General features: G+C 38.0%; 1 protein-coding gene across 10 annotated transcripts in view; it reads right to left on the minus strand.

Moving 5' to 3' along the window:
• The window catches only part of LOC310898849 (uncharacterized protein), a 283775-nt gene that overhangs the window by 11340 nt on the left and 259260 nt on the right, over window positions 1-13175 (minus strand). For 5 of the 10 annotated variants that reach the window (XR_014583776.1, XR_014583777.1, XR_014583778.1 and 2 more), the window contains one exon: window positions 6538-11456. The gene's annotated coding sequence lies outside the window, so the exon portion shown is untranslated. Of the gene's footprint in view, window positions 1-6537; window positions 13153-13175 lie in introns of all 10 variants that reach the window. The other 5 variants (XR_014583779.1, XR_014583780.1, XR_014583781.1 and 2 more) reach the window with 5 other exon arrangements.

Below are 13175 nucleotides of genomic sequence, written 5' to 3' on the forward strand. Positions count from 1 at the left end.
GGGGACGAGAAGTGATTTTTACCTCAGACAAGCATCAAGTTAGCAGTCAGGGTGCCATCAATCATCTGAAACTGCACGTCAGAACTGGAGCTTTGGTTTCCGTCTGTGCTTCTGGTACACAGAGCCACAAACACTGGTTGGGCTCTGAAAACATAACTGGTGGTGTACAGTCCTTGCCATCTTACAGACATCGCCGTGCCACTTGTGAAGATAGATATCAAGTCACCCCAAACAGCAATAAAGGGCAATAAAAGCCTGAAAGATTTAACTCCCATCCTTTTTTTTTTTTTCCTTTTAATCTTGCACCTTTTTTTAAACAGTGATTTTTAAAGGCTTGTCTTGTATTCCCAGAGGTATAAGTTAGATGAGCAGTAGGTTGCAAACAGATATTCTAATCATGGAGGTGCTGCCCTTGAGCTGTAGGACATACACTCAGCTGTAGGTGACGTGTTACTGTATATTTCTGTATTAAGACACTGCCTGCCCATATGAAATCCTTAAATATTTCCCCAAGTTGAGTTGAGTAAATGTATAGTTAAATCTCAGAAAACTTTTTTTCCTTCTGAAAAGAATGAAGTGGCTACTATTTTGAAATGTTTTAAAAATATGTCATGGGAACAGACTTCTTGGTGCCTACTCCAAAATTAAAAATTGCTAAAAGCACCAGACTCCATTTAGCATCATGTACACCTACACGTGTGCACAGAAGTATCAAGCATAGATAATTTTTGTAATGTTAAAAGATTTATTTCAGCATATAGATGAACCTTGATCTATAGGGGTTATTAGCAAAAGCCAATGTGTATTCCTAAGGATTAACTTCTTGAATGAAAGCTTTCAAATTACCTCAGATGTAGTTATGCTATACCGGCAAGTCCATGAGACTGGAAGTCTGGCTGTCCAGAAAAGAAAGTGGTGAAAGACATAGAGAAAATGTCCTGTCAAGGGCACAGGGAAGAAGAACAATTTCTGCTCATGACTTCTTGGAGATCCTTCTACTCTCAGCTCTGTGTCACACCTTTTTCTTGTTGGGTCAGAAGCTAAATCTAGCTGCCTATTTGTGTTTGGTATTTAAAGCTGCACAAGACATCTTCTGAACTGCTTTTCATACCATTAATCTAGCTACAAAGGCTTCTGATACTGATGGTTAGAAACAAGCATCTCATAAATGATAGGAATACTGATTTCATAGTCAGAACGTATCACAGGTACCGATGGACTAGCTTTGTACATTGGCTGTATCAAAAGAAGTACATGTGAAATTATCGAAGAAAACTCAGAATGTTTCTATGCTTGTGAAGTTGTTTTGGTTGGTTAATTGCTGTTTTATAAAGTTTTATTTTCAGTAATTTGGAGAAGTGTCTACTTTTGCAAGTTGCCCAGACCCCACAGGATGTAGCATTTTTTTTCAGTAAATACAAAAGACAGTTGGGGGGAAAACTGTAATAGGCTCCCTGAGGATAAGGTAACAGGTAGTAGTGGAGAGAGATCCGTTTCTCAGTTCTTGTTCGGTGGATTAGAGTCCTTTTTTCATTTAGTCATCTATGTTCTCTACTAGAGGGGGTAATAAGATGTGATCAGCATGTTGCACGCAACCATTTCTTGTCGTTATATCTTGTTCAGAATAAAATCTCTGCAAGAGTTTTGATTTCTGCTTTCACTAATCTGAGATGAAACCTCCAATTCTTGCTCATTTCTGGACCCAGGGCTGTTCAGAAGAGTGTTTTTTAACTTATTTTCCCCTGCTACTTGGTTGCTTTCACTAGCTTTTTTGGAAATGCAATACTGTTGCATGGACAGAAATCAGATAAGAGTGTTTTGTTCTCTGGTATTTAATGGATGAGAAGGGAAGATTTACCATTGTTTTTATAACTCCCTCTACAAAAATTCTTGAAACAAGAAAGCCCTTTCCAGCACCTCCTCTACTGAAAGCAATGTGGGTATGTTCTGTTGCTTTTCAAGTAACAGAATTTATGAGGCTTTGAATGTGGTGAAGGCTTATTGGAAGCATATCAAAGGCTTCTGTGACTTTGTTTTCCAGCCACGGTGTAAAGGCCCTTCATGGACATTGAGCAAGGGACTGTAGCACTCCCCATCCTCTATCAGAATATCAGCAATGTACCTCACTAAATTCTCGGGATTAATCGTGAGCTGAAATTACAGTTTAACAGCATTTGAAAATCTATAGTGAGAGTCTCCTCAGCATGCAGTAGCTTGGCTTAGCTGTCTGTTGTTTAGCTGGTTTTGTAATAGGGAAGAAATTCTGCTGAAATTAAGACTTTTGCAAACTAAGATATTCCTTTGGGCTGGAGCCACAGGTGATTGCAGAAGCTCAGCTGAAAGCTGACTGTTCTGATAGTTTCAAACATAGCAGAATAAAACCTAAATGGATTTTTTAACTTCTGATTCTAGTTTTAGAGAAAGCATATGGCAATAGGGCTGGTACGTGTTTAAAAGGATGCGTCTTCTTCCTGTTCAGTAATACTGAAGGACATACCATTTAAGACATTCTGCAAGATGTGGTAGGTGCGTCCTCACTTACTTTGTCATGAGACCTTTCACATATCAGGGACAGCTTAAGAATTGTGCTGTATGACACTCTAAACGAGAGCCTTTTTCTCCACCCCCACCCCCCCAGTATCTTGTGGTGGTGAGGGAAATAGATCCTGGGATTTGTGTGTGCATGTGGTAACTACTAACCAAGTGCACTCAGTGCCTCAGGATCAGTGAACTGGTCTGTTCTAGCCTATGCCTATACCTCCTGGAAACGTGTACGACTTCCCATGGAACTAATTCAGCCTTTCAGAAAATTAACTGTGAATTCAAAGACTGAGTAAGAATCCAGTAATTCAAAATCATAAGGATCTGAGCAGAAACAGCTTGTGTGGGTGAGGCAGGAGTCTTTGTTTGATGCCTTTCCATCTTCCCTGCCTGGATGCGTCTGGCACTGAACATGCTTTCTATGCCACACTTCAATCTCTTTTTCCAGCCCTGGAAGTCACTGCTACTTGCCTGCTCACGCCCGCCTGGCCAGCAGCTGCTGCATAAGAGGAAGCCCCTAAGGCTGCTGATAGCGCATCCTGCCTTCTCTTCTGCCAGTGAGGAGGACAGGGAAGGAAGGCACTAAACTGACATCCTTCCTTGTGTGTTGTAGCTTTAGCCAGCTCTACAGCAAGTTTTGTGCTTCTTATCAAATGAAGTTTGCAATTTCAGTTTGGGCATGCAGGCTCCTGTCACCAAAACGTGTCCTGTTATATGCTGTGAAGTGAAAGGTCAGGGTCTGCAGCTCTAGCCAAAAACAGCAAATGAAACAGGAAATAACAGGAAAACCAGAATTTATTTTATTTTTCTGTAAAAAGTTAATGTAATCTTTCACTATGAGAAGAGTAGTGAAATATTTGTAATACTATCTGACACACGTTCACATAATGGGACAGTATTTTTCTAAGGGGATGAAGAAGGTGAGAGGAGAGAGAGAAATGTGTAATACTTATAAAAAGCATATACAGTGAGTAGGTTCAATTCTTTTTATCTATCTGCTTGCATGAAAACCAGTTCTGTGACTGTGTGCTCTAATGAGAGGTGAGAGAAGCACAGTCCATATGTCTCAGTATTACAAAACAAATGCCTGTGATGAAATTTTTTGATCTTATACAACTCTTCTTAATGTTATTTGGTGGTGGGTTGATAGAAAGAAAATCGGAAACCATTGTGGCATATGCCTAATTTATTATGTTATTGATTTCTGAGGGATTACAGACATTTGCTCTTTATTGGCATGCTCCCTCAGAGAGCTCATTCTTTTCCCACTCTAATTATTTTCCTATGTACTTGATCTCTCGGTCTCCACCTGTAATGGAGCACACTTAGAGCATTGAGGAGGTTCTTGTTTTGACATGGAGAGACAAGGTTTTTCCCCTCGTAGAATATACTATTTGGCAGTAAATAATTTATCAAAACAGTTCAGTTTCGATGATGCAATTATGGACCCGCTTTCCTGCCAGGCTGAAGCTCCTAAGTAGACTGGTGGTGGTATCAAATGGATCCTGAGCTGGAGGTCACAGCTTCCATACAACACAGACCTCTGCTGGTTTTACAAACCATCAAACCTAAACCCTTCCAGTCATTTTAAACAACAAAAACATTAAAATTGAACTCATAACCATTTATTCTACAGCACTACAAAGAACTAACCTACAGGCCACCAGAGCAACAGTTGCTTGAAGGGCCAGAGGGTTCAGAGCCAGACCTGAAGTCTCCAGCTAAGGGAAACGTTCTTCATCAGTTTTATGTTTTGTGTGTAAATTAGAGCTTCACTGCAAACTTTCATTTCAATCTTTCTGCTGTTTTTCCTGTGCTGGTTGTAATAGCAGTGGTGACTCTTTTTTTTAATAATGTATATTGGACAGTAGAAGGCAGCTAAGCAGGTGCAGTACTACACAGTAACTGGTGGGCTTCTCATGAATTTGTTCCCCATGCTTGCAAAGAACATCACGAATATAATTCTGTTAACAATGAGTGGTGATGCCCCTGACAATGTTTTGATGGGAAAACTTTAAATTAATTCATTCTTATTCTGGAAGCAAGAGAAAAAAGATTTGATTGATACAAAAAAAAAAAAAGTCCTGAATGCAGAAAGTAGATGTAGAATACACCTCCACTTGGAGGATACGTTGGATGCATTATTTGGTGGTTTACATGTTTTTCTGAGTTTTCCTCTAGTCTAATACTCTTTCTGCTTGCATAATGTTTATAGTCAAAATAATCCTTTCTAACACTGGCTTACACTGCTTGTTTGTACAGGCACCTAGTGTCAAGAAAGGTACACGCAGATGGATTTCTACATTTTTCCATAATTCCGTAACAGTGAGGTGTGCCACTTGACCTGCAAAAAGCCACAGAACCTCTCAAAGGGAAGCATCTTGCTTACCGCAGCCAGTGCATACTGGCTATGACTTGCCCTACCCTGCTGTCTTTGCTAACAACAGTTGTTGTCTCAGTTTGGCCTTCCCTTATGTTATGAGCTTTATTATAGAGGGGGATATTTTAAGAAATAAGCCTTCCCAAATGACATCACATCCCAGCATTCCTAGTGGGGCTTAGTGGGAAAGGACAACCAGGAGCCAACACAAATATCATTTGAAAGGATGGGACTCACAAAGTACTGAAATAAATATCAGTCTGTAACAACACTTAAGAACTACATTTCTATGCAATCATATTTTTCTGGTACTTCATTTTAAGTACCGTTTCTAAAGGTAAATCTTCTACCTTTAGTCTAAGTTAACTAACTTTGGCTTTTTATTTCAATAATGCGTATATTAAAAAAAAAAGGAAATACTGTTAGTTTAATTATAATGATCATCCAGTTGCAATTGTCTGTTTTCATCCTCCAAATGAATAGCTTAAGGCTCGAGCTTTTTAATGTCTCCCACTTTACACAGTAGATGAGCAAAACTTATTTTAGAGGTTAGTCTTAAGAAAGGAGTAAGACTTCAGACTGAAGTTATAGCATACAGGGCCAGAGCACTCACCAGGAAACACACACAGATGTATAGCCAGTGAGGGGAGATACAAGTAGGAGCTAAGGCTATGGATCCTGCTCTCGGTTCATCCTGTTAAAGTGGCATGGCATAAAATACACTCCCAAATGAGTGACTATTACTCACAAGTTGTTCATCCTCTCTTTTTCCATGTTCTAGCTGTCCTTTGGGAAGAGAAGCCTACTTAAGCCAAAGCCAAGAACTTGCTTGCATTTCAATATCTAAAACACTCCTAGGTTCTGCTGACTAACTTGGCTTTGTTTAAAAAAAAAAAAGGAGAAAGTTAGCTTTGTGCTTTGTACCATTGCCCAGAGTCGTGTATGCATGTAACCAACAGCCATAATTAAATGATGAAGGAAATGCTGCATGCAGTGTTAGCTGGTGCGTGGTAGTTTTCATGCAAGGTCTACAGTAAGTATGTCTGTAGTAGCTTTTTTTTTTGGAAGCTCGAAATGTTGGGTTGCTTAGATTTTTCTTTTTGAAAGTAATTGTCTATTTCATTCTGCAGTTCCACTGCTTTTTATACTGAAAAGGTTTTAACCTTCTCAGCTGAACACAAAAGCTTTCCATTAACAAGTTGTCTTACAGTAACTAAAGTAAATGTAAATCACTTTATCCTGATTTTTTTTTTCCTCTCGCTAATGATTCTAAGCCATAATACTCACATGCTTAATAAAACGAACTAGGGCATGTGGATGAATGCAGTTTCCTAAAATACTGCTCAAGTATGAAATGTGTTTAATAGTCTTCTCTCAATAGGAAAAAGATGAGAGGATTAATAGTGTTTAAACTTGAAAATGACACTTGATTTCCATGTTGTACTAATTGAATTCTGAGGCTTCCATTATAGTGAAGCAAACAAATCTGAGAAATCATTTGAGCACACATGGACATGCAATTTCTTATGTTTGCAGGCTGCAGAATATAGTTATATATACAAAAGGATTTCGATGTGTTGGTACATATATTCAGCTACTTATAAGAATATACTTACCAAATGGCCTGAGCAGCCACAGCCTAGTATGTTGGTCCTGTTCTGGGTCTAGTGGATGCCTCTGTTCTGAGTGACTTAAACTCTTCATTAAGCACCTGCAAGCAAGTTGTTATTTAAACTGTGAACAATGCTGGCAAGAAGGAGGCCCTACTCCCTGAAAGCTGTATTCAATTCGCAGTGAATTTTGGGATGGTATTTCTTCATTTACAGATTAAGGATTATACTTCCCCGTGACTGTGAAATCTTCAGATTCTTCAGGCGTTGCAGTTAGCCAGTTTTTCAATCCCAAATCCTTCCCCTTCGGGTCTTCTGAAAGCTTAGACAGTGGTAGGCAGATTGTAAAACTGAGGCTAAACTGAGTTCCCATTGTGGTTGAGGCTTTAGCAGCCTTTCTAATCTGTTTTTGTTTACTGTTGTTTAAATCCTATGTAAAGTAGCTCCAGCTGCTGACGTGTACTTCTGCAGAAGGAATTAGGAATTGAGACCTACTTTCAGCTTGCCTCTTCCTACACGAAGTTAAAATAGTAAGATTTTACACAAAGTAAAATAATGAGAATGGTGTTAGTGTAGTGATGGATACATAAATATACTGCGAATATACATACTATTTCATATTAAGAATTGGTGACCTATATTTACATAAAGGATTTCAGATAAAATGTTAGATCTATTTCTTTTGTACTCTGTCAACAGCAATTCAGAATAGAAAGAGCACCTACCCCAGTAAGCTTACCATGCCACAGGGGGCTGCAGGGAAGCCTGGGATGTAACAGTCTCTATCACCAAACTCAGTGCCCAGGCTTCTTAAGGTGCATTTTGCCTTCTCACTTGAAAATTGTTTACCAGACCTAAAGTTGTAAAGCAAAAAGCATTTGTGATATTTATGTTTGATTAAACTATTTCACTAAGAATTTAATACAGTGATATTCAGAAAGACTGTGCTTATGACAAAGAATAATTATTCCAGGCTCACCCAGTTTTTTTTACACCAAAACTGCATTTCTGAGCCATATATTTTTGCATAAGCAAATTAGAAATTGATATTTTAAAATCTGTAGCATCACTTTCTTCATAGGCGCATACCCCAAAAACCAGAGAAGATGTTGACTTTGAAGTAACTGGCTTTGATGTTATTTATTAGATACAGTTATCTGGAGGAACGCATAGCATCATATTTGGTGTTTTGGCTAACAGAATAATCTTTACAGGCTTATTCAAAGCGTTGCCCTTCTCTTTGCAGGTCTCTAAGGAAACAGGCAGGAATCCACACCTTACCTACATTATTATAGTGATGTCTAAATATGGAGGAGGACTCATTTGCATCATCTTTGAAGACACCAGTTCCTGCCAGTGGTTCAAAGCAACAGTGACCTGACCTGACAAAAGTCTTAATTCCTGCCAGCTAAGTATTTTTTTTTTTCAATTGGTTAACTTAGTCCTATTTATTTTTTCCCAGCTTCGCAGATTACACTAACTGGAAAAAGAATTGGAATAAACTTATCTACATTATAAGTACAATGTTCTTATCAGATATGGCTACTTATGTTCTAAGAACGACAGAAGCCACGTTAAACATAAAATAGAATTTCCAGATGTTCTTCGAGTGTGCAATGAGTCTTCTAGGAAATTGAATCAGTAGTAATTCTAGAAGCGTGGTTAAATTTGACTTTCTTGGTTGTGTTTTTTGTTGTTGGGGTGGTTGTTGTTCATTTATTTATTTATTACATACCACTGGAACAGAAAAGAGGAAGAGTATTTGGTTAAAAAAAATAACTACAGGCTCCCTCTAATACATCACAATTATTTGCGTTTAGATCAGCTATTAATAAGTTGTGGGTCATTTCCAATGTGATTCAAAAGAGAAGCTGTTGTTAAGAAATGAGGTGGTAGGTGAAGGATCAGAAGTGGCATAATCTTATTTACTATACTCACCAGCATAAAAAATACATGAAAAAGTTTCACTGGGAAGTACACTAATATTCTTCTCTGGGAAACCTTTGTTCCATTCGCAGTTGTTGTCTAGATCTATATTTAGAAGTAAATCTGTGCCACATCATCTGTGTACGTGTTTGTCATTCTAAATAATCATGCTACTCATCTTTAAGATCAGTGACCAACTGTATAATGCTGCTCTATGGGCAAGCCCTAGATAATGCTCTCACAGCCAGTGACTTGCCAAATGTAGTTAAGTTTGAGAATTAGCCAAATGATGCAGTACTCACTCTAAAGACAGGTAACTGAACAGAGGAACTCACTTTGATTTTCCTTGTCAGATGGTACAAGTCTTCCTTGCAACCTTTTAAAAATTAGAGGGTTTAGCCAGTATATACCTTGTTCTTGCCTCTACAGTTAGTACAGTTAAAAGAGAAAAGAAAAAAAACTGGCTCAGCACTGAATATTTAATGTTGCAAATACATACTCATACTATCATGCTTCTCAGCTAGCCCATAGGTACCAGAAAGTATATGAGTGAAGACCAGCTACAAGGGTAAGACAGAAGTGATGTTAACAAATCTGGGAGGAAAAAAGCACACTGGAGAATGAGTGTTCACTGGAAATTTGAAGAACAAGTGTTGGCAGCAGCCTTCATGCCTCAATTCGTAATAAAGTTGTCAAATTCTAGAAGGCTAAGGTTTAGCATTGCATCTAGACACTCTTCCTCCCCCTAGTCCTCTCTCTTTCCCTCCCCTCCCAAATCAACAGAAGTTGGAAATGTCAGCCATTTATTGCTTTTTGAATGATTATCAGGTTCCTTTAGGCCATATGTCACTGTTCATACCCAGATAACTTCTGCAGAGGATGTAAACCTATCTTATTGTTCTGGTCAGAGGTTTTAAACAAACAAACAAACCTAAAATAAATAGTATAAAAGTCAAATAGTACATAGCTGATTTAACAAGCAAGTCTGAGCAATTATTTCCTGAAAATAATGCTTCATTTTTGTAAAGGGGCTAGTCTAGCTTCCTCTGCACAGTCACAGAGATTATGTTTCCTGTGTGGCCCATTACTGAGGCTGGATTTGATAAGGTAGCTAGTAATAAGTCTCCTGTGTGTAGGAGAGGATTTATGTAGGATTTTCTCCATCAAAATCGTCCCATACTGGCACACCCTGAACCATAAGTTACAATGCACTTGAGTCCTGACATTGTAATGCATAGAGCAGGACACTTTGCTGTGAATTGGATTCTCTAGGAATGGAAAAAATGGAGAAATCCAGCAACGTTTCATTATGGAAAGCACTCAAATGTGAGAAGGCTAGCCAAACGGGGAAAGGATTCTTTTCCAGCTCCTGCTGTTGAGGCCAACTCAATATCATTACTTTGCCTTGCTCAGTAAAGGGTCATTTATTTTTGCCATTTTAATAAGACTATCTAGCTATCGACTTCATTTTACTATTTCAAGTGCTTTTTGAATACAGAGTGAAACTAACAGTCCCTTTATCCTGCTAGCCTTTTGACACAGTATTTGAACTGCTGTTAGGAGTTCGGGAGTACAATTTGCAGAGAAGGCGTGGAAGGAAAAGAGAGCAGTATGTGCTGCCTGCCTCCGTGAAGCAGTTCCAGGGCTGCACTGTCTGACACCACGCTCAGGTAACAAGGTATCTCAGGAAAAAGCAGTTGAGCAAGCCATTAGGGCTTTTTTACTTAAACTAGCAAAGATCAATACTTTGTACAGAAGAAAACCCCTCATGCTCTACTACCACTATAATGCATTTTCAGTTTCTTGTTTTCTAATCAGCCTCGCACTACCCTGTTCTTCCACATATAAGAATGCGTTACTGTTCCTAATGGAACTCCACACCATTCTTCATCCCTCATTCATGAACTAGGCCTCACTAGATTGACTAGTTTACATTTTATAGTTACATCTAAATTGACTTTTTTGCAAACTGTTCACAGCTTGATAATTCACCAAACCAATAGGAGTCCATTTTTGATTCGTATTCACACATCTCTATATAAATTCCTTTGGGTTTTCCTGTTTACAGAAAAAGAAAAGCAGGAAAAAAAATCCTCTGTAAAAAGCTACTGCAAGGAATGTGTTTGTGCATATAAACAAACTTGTTTGTTGCAAACACATTACCTGAAAGTAATTTATTTTACTTGAATAAATAAAAGAATTAACGGCCTTATGTGCTGCTGGTTACACAGTTATACCATCATGAAATTGAGACTGATCCTCAGTGCCCTATTATTTCACCTAGTCATGTTTCTACAAATGGACTTGGGGTTATATGATCTTTAATGTCCCTTCCAACCCAAGCCATTCTTTGATTCTATTCTATGATTTGCTCCTGTTTTAGAAGCCTAGCTTTCTTACTTCCTGGTCAAATTCACATCCCCAAGTAGCATTTCTAGATGGTCAGAGGCATTATGTTCAGTTTTTTTTCTTTTGTTCGTTTGTTTTTCTAAAGCATACCTTATCTAAGTGTAAATAGGAACTGAAGCTCCTATTCATAAGTGGATCACAGTACTCCGTTGCTTATTAAGCTCTTTGAACTTTGGGGGGAGGGAAATGTTCTGGCCTTTAAAACCCAAGCTTTACCCCCTTCTTCTTTCCTTACATATGCTGCTTTCTGTTCTTTTCTCTCCTGTTTTCCTGAAGTGTGATACAAGTAGGTAATTTCTGGTACTGACAGACTGGTTTGAATTGTCTTCCATGTCTTACTCTTGGCATCATATCTTAATACTTCAGTATATTGTGTAATTGCTTCTTTTGATATCTGCATTATTCATCTCTCTTGTTCCAGTACCACTTGTTCTAATCCACCAGGAGCCCGTAGTGCCCTTCAGAAGCGCTCTCTTTCAGCACAGGATATTGGACTGTACTCTCAGTTTTCTGGGAGACTCTCCGATCATTCAGTCCATTCTCTTCTGGTGGGTTTTGGCTGCTCCCTTCATTCTTCAGATGTTCAGTCCCTGAACATAACAATGGCAATTCATTAAAACAAATACTCTGTTAGAGTGCTGGTTGCCTACAGCCGTAGGTTAATGAGTCTTTCTAACAGGTGAGTCCTGCATATAAACGAAGAACCTGTGTCTCAAAAGTTTCCAGTTCTGGTCCAACTGAATAGTGAGCATGTTACTGGTACATTGTGAGATAATATAGTGGACAAAGTATGATTTTATATTTCTAAAAGCAAGGTTATAAATAGGAAATACCATTTCTCTAATATGACAGCTAAGTTCATAAACATGAAATTAATCATCTTTAAGAAAACAGTACTAGCTAAACAAATTGCTGTGAGTTGGAACTTTAACACATGCATATGAAGTTTGCTTTGGGAAATTGAATGCATAGCTCTCTCAGCCTAAACAAGATGCTCTACAAAAAGCCAAGAAACAGAAGAAGAGAGAGGAGTAGCTTCTCTTTTTGGCTCTTTGACTTTTTTTTTTTTTTTAAATAGAAAACTAGTATCTAGGTTACACAGATGATGCATGCGAGCTACATTAATATGCAACATCTCAAATGATGCTTACCTAGATTGAATGCTTTCAGATTTAACAAGGAATTAGTATTCTTTTTCTATCTACCAGAAGTGTGAGAGAAGCAAAGTTGGAATTGTGAGACACTTTGAACAGGTAGTGCCTGTTGAGGTATGATTTAAGCAGTGAGTGCAGCAAGAGCTCATTTCTGGATTTACGTATCAACATTTTCTTATGGGAGACAGATCTCACACAGCAGATGGCGTACAAATTAATGAACATCTTAGTGGAAATCTATATAAATAGTATGCGTATTTTTAGTAGAAAGCTATGGTTTTGTTTGTTTTTTTTCTGTTTTTTTTTTTTTTTTAAGTGGAGCTCTGAACTGCTGGTTCAGTTACTTTTTTGGGGGGTTTGTTTTCATTTGATAGGCTACTAATTATTTCTCACATTTCATTGCCATTCTGATTTTTCCACAAGCAGTTACAAAAAAAAAACCAAACAGTTGTCCTTATAAATTGTACTTCTTTAGATGATATTTATAAAACTGAAAAACAAACCTAACCTCAATGAATAAATGACACAAATACTAATTTTGTCACCTTAAGGTTAAACAGAGAATATAAAGGCCCAGAGACCCCTTTTCACCATTTGTTCATTATCATTCCTTATGCTTATACTTTAATATTCCTTATATTTTGCACAGCAGAGTTGGCCTGCAGGACTACACATCTAGTTGTGTGGGGAATGCATTCTAGTCTTTTCTCAACTGGACAAGATAACCATTCCTAAACAATTTTCAAGCACACTGAAAATCATTAAGTGTGCAGTGTGTGGATTCAGTAGGCTCACTATTAACATATCAATAATCAAAACTCTTTTCTTAATATGTAGGTATCTTAACTTAATACTAATTTAATATTAAAAAAAAAACCACACACAACAACAAACACTTGCATCACGTAAGAAAAGCAACTTTTTCTTCTTAAGAGAGAAAAAAATATCAGGGTAAGGAGACAAGATACCTAATTTAGCCAATAGTTAAATTCTTGATCTCAGGAGATAGTGCACTTAACTCTGGATTCTTAATGGGGGATGAAGGGTTGTGCTTGTTTTCTTGCTGTTTTGTTCCCTCTCCACCCCAATGAAGAAAAGAAGCAAGATGAGCTCGGCCTTCAGTAAGGAAAATCTGAGAGAGGAAAATTGTCACTA

This window comes from Anser anser, assembly GCF_964211835.1.
Source record: "Anser anser genome assembly, chromosome: 4".
In the NCBI taxonomy this organism is placed as follows: Eukaryota; Metazoa; Chordata; class Aves; order Anseriformes; family Anatidae; genus Anser; species Anser anser.